This window comes from Apodemus sylvaticus, chromosome 22, assembly GCF_947179515.1.
Source record: "Apodemus sylvaticus chromosome 22, mApoSyl1.1, whole genome shotgun sequence".
NCBI lineage: Eukaryota > Metazoa > Chordata > Mammalia > Rodentia > Muridae > Apodemus > Apodemus sylvaticus.
The window spans coordinates 4,911,648-4,925,697 of record NC_067493.1 but is presented as its reverse complement, the minus strand read 5'-3'; the positions used below and the strand labels follow the sequence as shown (position 1 = coordinate 4,925,697).

Sequence of the window (14,050 nt, the reverse complement as noted above, 5' to 3'; positions counted from 1 at the left end):
AACTCTGATGTGTATAACACTGATTGTATTCATATTTTTTCCTCCCTTGTGAATTACAACACTTTTGACTATTAACAAGGACACACAGAAGAATTTGCCAATTCTTAATACCCATAAAGATTTTCTATACTATGAGTTTTGGGATGTTCCCTGTAAAACTAGAAAACCAACTAATTGCAAACATCTTTCACATTCCTAATTTCTATCAAAGTCAGAATACTATGTATCTTCATGTTTTAGAACAAAAAAATTATGTTTCCTCTTTCAATATTCCTATGCTCACATCATTTTTATCCATTGTGACACAAGATATACCTAATTAAAGAAATGATAAATGAAAGTTTTACACATTGCATTCACACTGTTTGAATTTTTGTGTCTCATATCATGTGCAATATAGTCTAATGTTTCTCCACAACAACATTCTTGATACTCATAAAATGTTCTCCAACCAAACTTAACCATATAACTACAAGAGTATGAGTATCACCAAACTTTCTATAGAGTAACTGCTTATTAGAATGTTTTGGATATAGATTTATCATTACTCTTCATGCAATTTCTAAAAACTCTGAGGCTATACAGAATGTCAGGTCCACAGCATAGCTCTAATGGAGCTATTTATCAAATGGATACACAAACCAGATATTGGATCTTGAGGTACATGGTTTTGTAAGAATATTATAATCATAGCTACACTTAAGGTACTGTTATTTTGCTTTTAACTGGAGATTCCATAAGATATTAAAATTTCCTCAGAGACAATTTTGTTTAAGCCTGCACATGAAAATTACCTTTCATGTTTTCTACTACTTTGACAATGTTCTTCAAGATGATGGTCTTCCCAATTATAGCCTAAAACACAGTACAAGAAAATGAATGATATACTATTGGAAAATAGGCAAAATTAAAGATACTGTGAATTTTAACTGTACTGTGAAAGTTACAGTGAAAATTCAGTGAAACTGAATTATTTAGCTCAATTTTCATACAGTTAAAATAATAGAAGATCATCAATAACCAAAAAACATTTTCCTTCTGAAAAAAAATAACAATCTTACCTACAGCTTTGAGGTTCAGGTAGGTTTCAAACATCACATTTTTGTAGAGACTCTTCTGGGAAGGATCCAGCAAATTCCACTCTTCTTCAGTGAATTTCACATGCACATCATGAAAAGTCACTGCATCCTAAATATCCCATACATGTACAACACAAAGCATGATACTAACATCACTGGAAAATAAATATATGCTTTCTCAAATATATATTCACATAATTCTCGTGCTTGCTCTGCCTATTTTCTGACTCAGAATTTATAATTACTGTGTCATTTTAGAAGGAGCTTTAATTATAAGATATACCTCTGTCACTTTTGAACACTTCGAATAGGATACAGCCTTGCCAAAGAAATGCGAATTAAGAGGGAGATGCAGAGGAAACAGATCCACAATACCGAGCACACATCTGAAAAATTGTATGAACAATTACTAACTACAAACATGATAGGCAATCTGTGTGTATTTTCTCATGTCTTTAATCACAGAGGCACAGGCAGGTGTATGCCATTTACCTAGATACTGGCATGGCCTTTGTAATGTGTTCTAGGAGACTAAAATGTTTATTTTAAGACCCTCAATCCCTACAAAAAACAACCATGGGGAAAAATGATACTGAACTCAAAGTTCTATTTGAAAGTTCTTACAAAGAATTATAAATTCACAGCACATCTGTATTCATCTGGCAGAAATATGAAGTTTAGTCTATAACATTTAGTCAACTTTCAATACTAATGATATGGATGAAAAACCACGGAGTCGGGCGGTGGTGGCGCACACCTGTAATCCCAGCACTCTGGGAGGCAGAGGCAGGCAGATTTCTGAGTTCGAGGCCAGTCTGGTCTACAAAGAGTTCCAGGACAGCCAGGGCTACACAGAGAAACCCTGTCTCAAAAAAAAATCCAAAAACAAAACAAAACAAAACAACAACAAAAAAGAAAAACCACACAAAAATATGCTTATATTACAAATATAAGACATGTGTTTTTTGTGGTTTCTCTACTACTTTCAGGACAGACAAAGCTACACAGCGAAATTTCTTTTGGAAAAGAAAAGCAAAAACTAAAATAAATATAAAAATATAAAACAACTAGACTTGTAAAATAGATTATCACTGATTAGCAAATGTATCCATTGTATTTTCTATGATTTAAGGAAAGAGATTATAGTGCATATATGGGAGTATGAAAAGAATGTTGAAGGGTCAGTTTCAACCACAACACAGAACACACCAAGGACACAATGTTTCCGCTCTAAACGAAATGCTGGGTAAAATCTGGAGCAGAGACTGAGTGCATGGCCAATGAAAATTTGCCCCACTCGAGAGTGCCATTCTATAGACAAGCACCAATCCATGACATTATTAATGACACTCTGTTTTGCTCCCACACCGAAGCCTTGATTAATTGTCTATTGAGAGGATCCACCCACCAGCTGACTGAAAAAGCTGCACAGATCCAGAGTCAAACCTTGCATGGACCTTGGGGACTATTATGGAAGAGTTGGCAGGAAGATTGAAACCCCTGACGAGGATAGGAACTCCACAGGAAGACCAAGAGACTCAAGTAACAAGCACCCTTGGGGACACTCAGAGACTAAGCCACAAACCAAATAGCATACACAAGACGGAATAAGGCCCCTGGCACATATATAGGAGATGTGCAGCTAACAGGCTCAGAAGGTCGTCTAATAACAACAGTAGCAAGGGCTTTCCCTATAGCTGTGGGGGGGCAATATCTTTTGACTCTGTTTCCTGAACTGGGCTGCCATGTCTGGCCTCAGTGAGAGAGGATGTACTCAACTCACAATAGAATTAATGCATCAATTTTCGGGATACCTGGGGCCCCCACAACCTCTAAAAGAAAAACAGAGGGGACTGGAGGAGGGACTCTGCCATGGCAATGGACATATAATGGGGACAGTGATAAGGTTGACAATGAATTTATAAATTATTGGAAAAGCAAAAAAAGAGAGAAAAAAAATAAAGATTTCATTCTATAAACAATATCCTGGAAGGTATCTGGAATGGCTCCTACCACAAGATCTTCCACAAGCTTCACAAAGAAAGACAGACAGTACAGACAAGCAGCCAATGACATCATCCTCTCTGGCAGCTTTTTGTTTCAATCAACTACATACCCTGATCACTATAGGCAAATGTTCATGATGTGATGTAAATTCTTTCAGTCTTTTTTCAGTGATCCTAGCAGTCTGCAGGAGCTCCTACACTGTTCAAATGTCTAAAGTCTCCTTGGACACTCAAGGCAAAATCTTGAAAGTCACATCTTTTAAAATTTTGGCTACTTCCTTTCCCTGTATACATCTTTCTATGGTAGATTTACCAATACCTTAGTTATCTCAACAAGTTGTGGTCGCAAAATGCAACTCAAGCATCATCCTCAAAATTTCACTGCAATGAACTTCCCTGGGGTGCTGACTGTACAAAAGAATGGTGTAATAGTGCCAAACTGAAACCATACAGGAATAATCCATAATCTTGAAATTTATCATCTATCAGTTTTCAGAAGACATACCATATGAATGATCCTCTCAAATTTGACTTCTAAGTTGATGGGCATTGCGTCACTTAAACCACATTTGCAGCAGGTTTTATTAAAAGTTCCTTCTTGCAACTAGGAAACACATTGCCTACTCCTTTTATGAATTTAAGACTTAGCTGAAGGAAGTGATATACTTAGGATATGTTCTTAGCCATCTACCCACAAGGGTATGTGCTCCACTAAGTTCATATCTGTTTCATTTATAACAGCTTGAAACTAAAAAAAAAAATTAAGATGTACCTCAACCAAAATATGGATACAGAATATATAGATCATTTACAAAATGGAATTATGTTTAGCCTGTAAAAACCATGACAACATGAATTTTGCAGGCACATCGATACGTCTAGATACCATCATTCTAAGTGAGGTATCCCAGACCCCAAAGGACATGCATATATGTAGTCACATACAAATGAATAATAGCCATAATGTACTGGATATCCCTGCTGCATTTCTTGGCCCTGAAGAAACAAAACAAGAAGGAAGGCTAAGGGGCTGGATAGATGACTCAGCAGCTAAGAGCACTGACTGCTCTTTGGAAAGACTTTAGGTCAAATACCAGCAAGCACATGATGGCTAACAACCACAAGTGATGAGATCTGACAACCTCTTCTGGTGTGTCTGAAGACAGCTAAGAGTGTTCATTTATATATAATAAATAAATATTTAAAAAGAAGGAAGTCTAAAATGAGCATGGTTGACTCTCACTCAGAAGTAGAAATAAAATAGTCATAGGAGACAGATGAAAGAGAAAGAACTGGAAAGGCATGTATTTAAGAAAGGGGAAGGGGAAGTAACAAAAAGTTGTGGTGAGGAGAAAAGAAGGGCCATAGGGTGAGGAAAATTAATTGAAGTCTGCAGCTGTTAGGGTTCTAAGAGTTTAGGCATCTTTAGAATGTGCCACAGACCACGAAAGGAAGGGCAACAGGGAGTCTATGGGGTTGATTGTAGCTGAGATGCATAGCAGTGTGTTATGGACACTGAAGAGGGCCAGATTCTGCAGTCAGGCTGTGCCCCAATGCAGTTAATTATACCAACCAAACCAAAACCTTTCCACCCAAAACTCATCTTGTCTACAAGAAATGCAGGCAAAAAGATGGAGCACAGAATGAAGGAATGTCCTAACAATAGCCTGCCCAAATTGAGACCTATCCCATGGTTAAGCAACAATCCCTGACATTACTGAAGAAATACTTTCTTATACTTAAAGAGAGTAGTTTAGCATACTTGTCCTCTGAGAGTGTCCATCCAGCACCTGACAGAATCAGATGTAGACACCCACAGCTTAACATTTGACAGAGTCCAGGGGGTCTTTGGGGGGAAAGGATTGAGGGTCTCCAAAGGAATAGGAAGTCCATAGGAAGAACCTCAATGTCAACTAACCCAGACTCTAGGAGGCACTCAGAGACTGAGCCACCAACCAAGAAACATACACAGAATGGACTAAGCTCCCCACAATATATGTAGTTCATGAGCTACTCAGTCTTCATGTGTTTCCACCAACAAATGGAGCAGGAGATATATCTAATGGCTTCTCAGCCTTTTGACTAAAATCAAGTATAGGGGATGTCCCTTATGCTCTTGAATATCTGTCCAAACTGTTCACCTAACTTGGTTGCCTTGTCTGACCTCAGTAAGAGAGATAATCCTAACCATCCAGAAATGTGAAATGCCAAGGTTGGTAGATGCTCCTGTGGTCCCCGAGCTCCTTAGAGAGATAAAAGGAGTTAGGAATGAAGAACTGTGTAAAGTGGAGTGAAGAGATGGTAGCAATTTAAATTTAAATAAAATAAATAAATAATAAATAAATAAGTGGGAAATTGAACAAACACACACATTGGAAGGAAAATAAAGAAACCAGCACATTCATTTCAAATTTTACCCCACTCAATATTTCAGGGTGTAAGCCAAGGAGAAAAGATTCTTGTCCAAAATATCACATGAATGACCTCTCTCTAAAAATTTCAGAGTATATTTTCCACTCAAATGCTATGATCTCGATTTCCTCTGGTTGCATATTGTCAACACTCCAAACTCACAATCCTATAAGAACAACTGATTTAACTCCAGGAACAGCTTTCTATGACTCTTGCCATCTCAATTTCTAATAATTTCCATATCCCTCAAAACAGAACCTAGACTCTGTCCAGCAGCAAAATCACCTATTGATACCATTTTTTGTTGTTGTTGTTGGTGGTGTTCTAACTTGCAACTATCTTGCTGTGGTAGAATCCTGAAGCAAAAAACATCTCATAAAAAAATTAATAAATCTCATAATAAATTGTTGCTGTTAATGGTTCTGGCAGATATCAGTTCACCACTTTGGGAGCTTAGAATAGAACTGAAGCTACAAACAGTAGGCAAAAGCACGGACAAACATCATCTCTTACCTTGTCCTTCAGATCGGTCCATGTGGCATGCTCAGGAAGTCATCTCATCCATCCTAGGCCCACTTGCTTATGAATATTGTCACACTCATAATCCTCAACACTATCACTCACAGACATAGCAACTGCCATTTTGATGAGGACACATCCACAACTGAGGCTCCTTCAGATCACTGTAGCTCTGAAATGTAGAAATTATGGCAGCTTCACCTCTCTCCTGACTATGGATCCTTGTGGATTGCTAAGAGTATCTCTTCCTGCCCACCTCCTCTCGAAGCTTTTAACATTAGTCAGCATTTCCTCTTCAACATACCAACCAAACAGGTCAGAAAAAGGGGCAACAGTCACCCAACATTTTCTAAAAATCTAGACAGCAAACCATAAGCCAGGAGTAAACTCCCACCCAAAAAAGACACCCTGGGAAACCAGTACCTAGAGCCATAATCACCACGAATGTAGCTGCCCTAACACCAGCATAGGATAATAATGAATACTGGCCAGGACAATAAATCACCAACCTCAGGTTCTCACTCTCTTCCCTTGCCCCATACATCCTCTTTTGCAGCAGATCTCTTCCATGTTTTATTTAGTTTATTTTCTCAGGACATGTCACAGAAGGAAAAGGAAAAGGAGGAGGAGCAGATGAAAAGAAGAAGAAGGTGAATAACAAGAAAGAAGGAGAAGGTGAATAACGAGGAAGAAGAAGAAGAAGAAGAAGAAGAAGAAGAAGAAGAAGAAGAAGAAGAAGAAGAAGAAGAAGAAGAAGAAGAAGAAGAAGAAGAAGAAGAAGAAGAAGAAGAAGAATGAGGAGGAGGAGGAGGAGGAGGAGAAGAATCAATCAACATAAAGGTCTAGAAAATATTTAATATTTCAAATGAAATCATGAATGAAAACTCTCTTAAACTAAAGAAGATGCCTGTTAATGAATTGGAAGCATCAAAAGTAGAAAAAAAAAAATGGGAAAGATGTCCTTCATTTGCCGCATAACAATCAAAACCCTAAACATACAAGGTAAAGAAATATAAAAAAAAAATAACTACAGCAGAAAAAAGTAAGAAACTAAACGAAATAAAAACTAGTAATGTATGAAATCAGAACTATTAGATTCATATCCATCTTCATATTTTAAGGAATTAATTCCTTACTTCTACAATGTTCTCCCTGAATGTATTACTTCAGGCCAGGAGAGGGCACCAGGTCCCATTACATATAGTTATGAGCCACTATGTGGTTGCAAAGAATTGAACTCATGACCTGTGTAAGTATAGCTAGAGCTCTTAAGCTCTGAGCCATCTCACCATTCCTATTCCTGCCTTATTAGTGTATATTATAAAATACAAAAAGTTTTTGACACAGGTGCTGCATAGTCACAGAAACCACCCATGCTTCTACTAGAAAGCAACTGGTCCAGATGTTCTGGACAGAATTACAATTAACCATGATACTGAAGTTATTCAGAGGTCATGACCTGAAATTGCAAGTAACAAGAACCACTAGAAAACTCACAGGAAGTCACATCTGGCTGATACTTCTGATCCAACCCCATAGAGGACCCACCACCCCAGGTCCCACTGCTCAGCTGCATGTTCCTTCCCATTGTGGGCAGATATTGTGTACTAACCATGTCTTGATTTACCAATACCTTAGTTATCTCAACAAGTTGTGGTCACAAAATGAAACTGAAGCATCATCCTCATAATTACACTGCAATGAACTTCCCTGGGGTGCTGAATGTACAAAAGAATGCTGTAATAGTGCCAAACTGAAACCATACAGGAATAATCGATAATCTTGAAATTTATTATCTATCAGTTTTCAGAAGACATACCATATGTATAATCCTCTCAAGTTTGACTTCTATGTTGATGGACTTTGCGTCACTTAAACCACATTTGCAGCAGGTTTTATTAAAAGTTTTTCTTGCAACTAGGAAACACATTGCCTACTCCTTTTATGAATTTAAGACTTAGCTGAAGGAAGTGTTACACTTAGGATATGTTCTTAGCCATCTATCCACAAGGGTATGTGCTCCACTAAGTTCATATCTGTTTCATTTATAACAGCTTGAAACTAAGAAAAAAATTAAGATGTACCTCAACCAAAATATGGATACAGAATATATGGATCATTTACAAAATGGAATTATATTTAGCCTGTAAAAACAATGACAACATGAATTTTGCAGGCACATCGATACGTCTAGATACCATCATTCTAAGTGAGGTATCCCAGACCCCAAAGGACATGCATATATGTACTCACATACAAATGAATAATAGCCATAATGTACTGGATATCCCTGCTGTATTTCTTGGCCCTGAAGAAACTAAACAAGAAGGAAGGCTAAGGGGCTGGATAGATGACTCAGCAGCTAAGAGCACTATCTGATAATCTAGACAGCAAACTATAACCCAGTAATAACTTCCTATCCATACTAGACAAACTGAGAAACCTTACCTAACCTAAAATAACCACAAATGCAGATGCCTAGACACCAGCACAGAAAGATAAGGTATTCCAGCCAGGAGAATAATTCAACATCCTCCAATTTTTAATACTCTGCCTCGCTTCATACAACCTCTTTTGCATCAGTTAGTTTAGTTTAGTTTCTCAAGAAATATTAGGGAAGGAGGAGGAGAAAGAGAAGGAGAAAGGAGATGAGGAGGAAGAGACGGAGGAAGAGAAGAAGAAGGAGGAGGAGAAGAAGAAAAAGAAGAAGAAGAAGAAGAAGAAGAAGAAGAAGAAGAAGAAGAAGAAGAAGAAGAAGAAGAAGAAGAAGAAGAAGAAGAAGAAGAAGAAGAAGAAGAAGATCAATAAACATAAAGGTCTAGAAAATATTTCCACAGAAATCATAAATGAAAACTTTCTTAAACTAAAGAAGATGACTGTTAATGTACAAGAAGCATCGAAAATACCAAACAGATTGGGAAAGTGTCTCTTTGCCACAATCAAATCACTAAAGATAATTTAAAGAAATAAAAAAAAAAACTACAGGAGAAAAAATAACAAACTAAACAAAACAAAAATTATTAATATATGAAATTAGAATTATTAGATTCATATCCATCTTCTTTTTTTAAGGATTGAATTCATTATTTCTACAAAGTTCTAAGTACATATATTCCTGCAGGCCAGAAGAGGCCACCAGACCCTATTACATATAGTTATGAGCCACCATGTGGTTGGTAAGAATTGAACTCATGGTCTGTGTAAGAATAGCCAGAGTTTTTAACCTTTGATCCATCTCTCCAGGCCTAACTCTGCCTTCATAATGTATATTATAAAAGACAAAAAACTTTGGACCCAGGTGCTGCATAGTCACAGAACCCACCCATGCTGCTACAGGAAAGCAACTAGTCCAGATGTTCTGAACAGAATTACAATCAACCACGAAACTTAAGATATTTAGATTTCATGGCCTGAATTAGCAGGTAAGAAGCAGCAATAGAAACCTCACAGGAAGTCACATCTTAATGATGCTTCAGACCCAACCCCATAGAGGACCCACAACCCCAGCACCCACTGCTCAGCTGCATGTTCCTCCCCATTGTGGGTGGATATCCTCTGCTTACCATGTCTTGATTTCAGAATTTCCCTGAGGTCCCCTCACAGCACACAACAGCAGAGCTCAGAGCAGGACACAGAGAAGCATTCAAGCTGCACAGCCACAGGGAACACCTCAGAAGGAGAAGATGAGGGTGAGAGTGAAGAAGATCAATCAGCATAAATATCTAGAAAACATTTCCAATAAAATCCTAAATGAAAATTTCCTAAACTAAAGAAGGTGCCTGTGTAAGAATAGCCAGAGTTATTATAAATATATAGCCAGAGTTAATGTAAAAGCATGCAAAATACCAAAGAGATTGAGGAAAAGTCCCTTTACTGCACAATAATTGAAACACTAAGCATCTAAAGTAAAGCAATAAAAAAAACTACTACAGAAATTAACAAAACTAAAAAAACAAACAAACAAACAAACAAAATCAAGTTACCCTGGGACCTAGCCCTGCCCATCCCATGGCCCTTCACCCCAGCCAGCTGCAATTTGATCATTAATGTTCCTTGGGAAAGCGCCAGCCCAGACCTCTGTAAACTCTACCAGGTCTTTGTCATTTCACAGCCCAGTCTGTGTCATTAAGGAACAGGATGCAGTTTATTGGCCTGTGAATTCCCTAACTTTCTCACCAGCTCACAGCCAGAAGCCAGGGCCAGGCGCACAGCCCAGTGATCCAGGACGACCAGGCTCGGCTTCAATTCCCACAGGAGGGTTGTGCTAGGAGGCCAGTGTGCCCGTCTGGAGGAGCACAGAGCGGGTTTGCACTCTGCCCCACTGCAAACTTTCCAGAGCGGGAAACCTGCGTCTTTCCCAGCCACTGTCCCTGCCTGGAGGAGCACAGAGAGAGTTTGCTCTCTGCCCTGCTGCAAACTTTCCAGAGCAGAGCCGGAAGCCCACTCCTTGAGTGGCCAATGTCCCTGCCTGGAGGAGCACAGAGAGGGTTTGCACTCCGCCCCGCTGCAAACTTTCCAGAGCGGGAAGCCCATGCCTTGCCAGTCCACTGTCCCTGCCCACAGCACAGAGAGTGTTTGCACTCCGTCCCCGCTGCAAACTTTCCAGAGCATGAAGCCTGCGCCTTGCCCGTACACTGTCCACACCTGGAGCACAGAGAGAGTTTGTACTCTGCCCCGCTGCAAACTTTCCACAGCAGAGCGGGAAGCTTACTCCTTGCCCGGCCATTGTCCCTGCCTGGAGGGGCACAGAGAAGGTTTGCACTTGGTCCCGCTGCAAACTTTCCAGAGCGGGAAGCCCGAGTCTTGCCTGTCCACTGTCCCTGCCCAGAGCACAAAGAGGGTTTGGACTCCGCCCCACTGTAAACTTTACAGGGCGGGAAGCCCGCATCTTGCCCGGCCTCTCCAAACTTACAGACCACGTCTGTAGAGACGACAGGAAGATAGCGCGGTGTGACTTGAGAGCTCACAGACACCCGCTGCATGGAGCACTGTCTTCATCCGGATGCGCACACGAATGTGGTCCCGTTCCACAATTCCAGGCCTGGCTGCTCAGAGCCCAGGAAGCTCAGCAATCCCAGCAGCTGTAAATGCGCGCACTCACCTCCTTCCCGCCTCTGCCAATGCACACATTCAAATTCCCAGCCACTTTCATTCATAAATTAAAGACAGGAAATGACATCATTCCAGGAGGCTGGTTGCAGGGCAGGCACTGTGGTCACATCAGGGGTGGTGCCAGCGGTTGCAGGGGGACAGACAGGGACGCCAACATGGCGCCAGCCAGGGGCTGAGATGCAGGGTCACAGGGCAGGGGCGGGGCTCGGGGGACATCAGGGGCGCGGCCAGCAGTTGCTGGGTGAAAGTCAGGGAATCCAACATGGCTCCAGCCCAGGGCTGAGATAGATGGGCAAGGGGCGGGGTTGGTGTGACATCAGGGGCAGGACCAGCAGTCTCCGAGTGACTGACAGTGATGCCAATTTGACATTTTCACTGAATTTGAAGAAATATATAAATATGTGTGTTAAAATTGAAGAATTTGATGTACAATAATACACATGAAATTGTACACATAGATAATACATCAAAACTGATTGACAAACCATGTAAAAAATTCTAATCAAATTAATGGCTTTCATGGAAAATACTTCTTATAAAATTGAAGAAATATACAGAAAATTTATTTAAAATTAAGATTTGGCATTGAAAATAAATACACATAAAAAGTTGACAAAGAAAACTAAATGTGTAGGCAAACTCAATTTTAGGAAAAAAATTGAAAAATAAAGTGTTAAAATTGAAGAATCTGTTGGAAAATAATAATGGTAAAAGATAAATCATCTTTACTAAATCAAGCACTTACAAATATTTTCTTATTAAATTGATGATTTTCATGGAAAATAATTCTGATAAAATTGAAGTAGTGCATAGAAAAGTAGTGTTAAATTGAAGATTTTTCATGGGAAATTATTCAGATAATATTGTGTACATAAAAACATGTCTAAATAATTAAAAATTAAATAGTAATATTTTCTGATAAAATTAAAGATTCTCTTAACTAATATTCAAGTAATATTGAAGAAATATATATAGATATGTGTTAAAATTGAAGAATTAGTTGGAAAATAATAATAGTAAAATAGTAAACATAGAAAATATACCTAGAACATTGTCCAAGAACCTAGAAGATTTTGGTCGTAAATATTTCTAATATAATAGAAGTAATATGCAGGAAATGTATTAAAATTCAAGATATCAGAAAAATAATATGGATAAAATGTTAGACATATAAAATATTTCTAATCTAATTGAAAGGGGTAGTGGAAACATTCACTAAAAATATTTGTGAAAAAAATGAAGTGGAACTTAAAATATTGAAGGTTTTAATTGAAAAATAATACAGATAAATGGTAGACATAAAAATTCCAAAAATGATTAAAAAATAAAGTAGAAACATTTTCTGATAAAATTGAGAGTTTACATGTAAAACATTTTTGATAAAATTGAAGAACTATAAAGAAAAATGTGTTAAAATGGAAAAATTTAATGGAAAATAATGTTATAAAAAATTAGGTAATTTTCTCTTTATTAAATGACCAAGGATATAGAAAAATTTGGGGATGAAAGGGAAGATTTTCATGGAATATATTCCTGATAAAATTGAAGAAATACATAGAAAAAAGTGTGAAAGTTGAAGATTTACAAGGAAAGGGATGCTTCTAAAAGGATAGACATAAAATATTTCTCAATTAAACAAATAGAGAATTAGAAAATTTTAATAAAATTAAAGATTTACATGGAAATAATCCTAATAAATTTGAGGTGCTGTGAGGGAACATTAAGTAAACTCCATTTTTGAGACATGTTTAGCACAGTCGCTGTCCACGCTGACAGAATGCCTGTAGCAGCACCCGACCCCACCCTGTGACTGATGGCTTCATAACAGTGCCCCACTGTCCATCACACTGCCCGACTGTCCATCACACTGCCCCACTGTCCATCACACTGCCCCACTGTCCATCACAGTGCCCCACTGTAGATCACACTGCCCCACTGTCCATCACAGTGCCCCACTGTCCATCACAATGCCCCACTGTCCATCACAGTGCCCCACTGTCCCATCACAATGCCCCACTGTCCATCACAGTGCCCCACTGTCCATCACACTGCCCCATTGTCCCATCACAGTGCCCCACTGTCCCATCACAGTGCCCTACTGTCCATCACACTGCCCCACTGTCCATCACAATGCCCCACTGTCCCATCACAATGCCCCACTGTCCATCACAGTGCCCCACTGTCCATCACACTGCCCCACTGTCCCATCACAGTGCCCCACTGTCCCATCACAGTGCCCTACTGTCCATCACAGTGCCCCACTGTCCATCACACTGCCCCACTGTCCCATCACAGAGCCCCACTGTCCATCACAATGCCCCAATGTCCCATCAAAATGCTCCACTATCCCATCACAATGCCCCTCTGTCCCATCACAATGCCCCACTGTCCCATCACAGTGCCCCACTGTCCCATCACAGGGCCCCATTGTCCATCACAGTGCCCCACTGTCCATCACACTGCCCCACTGTCCATCACACTGCCCCACTGTCCCATCACAGAGCCCCACTGTCCATCACAATGCCCCACTGTCCCATTACACTGCCCCACTGTCCATCACAGTGCGCCACTGTCCATCACAGTGCCCCACTGTCCATCACACTGCCCCACTGTCCATCACACTGCCCCACTGTCCCATCACACTGCCCCACTGTCCATCACAGTGTCCCACTGTCCATCACAGTGCCCCTCTGTTCCATCACAATGCCCCACTGTCCCATCACAGTGCCTTACTGTCCCATCACAGTGCCCCACTGTCCATCACAGTGCCCCACTGTCCCATCACAGTGCCACACTGTCCCATCACAGTGCGCCACTGTCCCATCACAGTGTCCCACTGTCCATCACAATGCCCCCACTGTCCATCACAGTGCCCCACTGTCCATCAAAGTGCCCCACTGTCATGTGAATTTGTCTAAAGAC

The 14,050-nt window shown here is 39.9% G+C and overlaps 1 protein-coding gene across 1 annotated transcript in view; it reads right to left on the bottom strand.

Annotated features, from left to right (window-relative positions):
* The window catches only part of LOC127673221 (zinc finger protein 208-like), a gene marked incomplete at its 5' end in the record, with an annotated part of 81,442 nt that overhangs the window by 55,851 nt on the left and 11,541 nt on the right, over window positions 1-14,050 (bottom strand). The gene's annotated exons all lie outside the window — the stretch shown is intronic.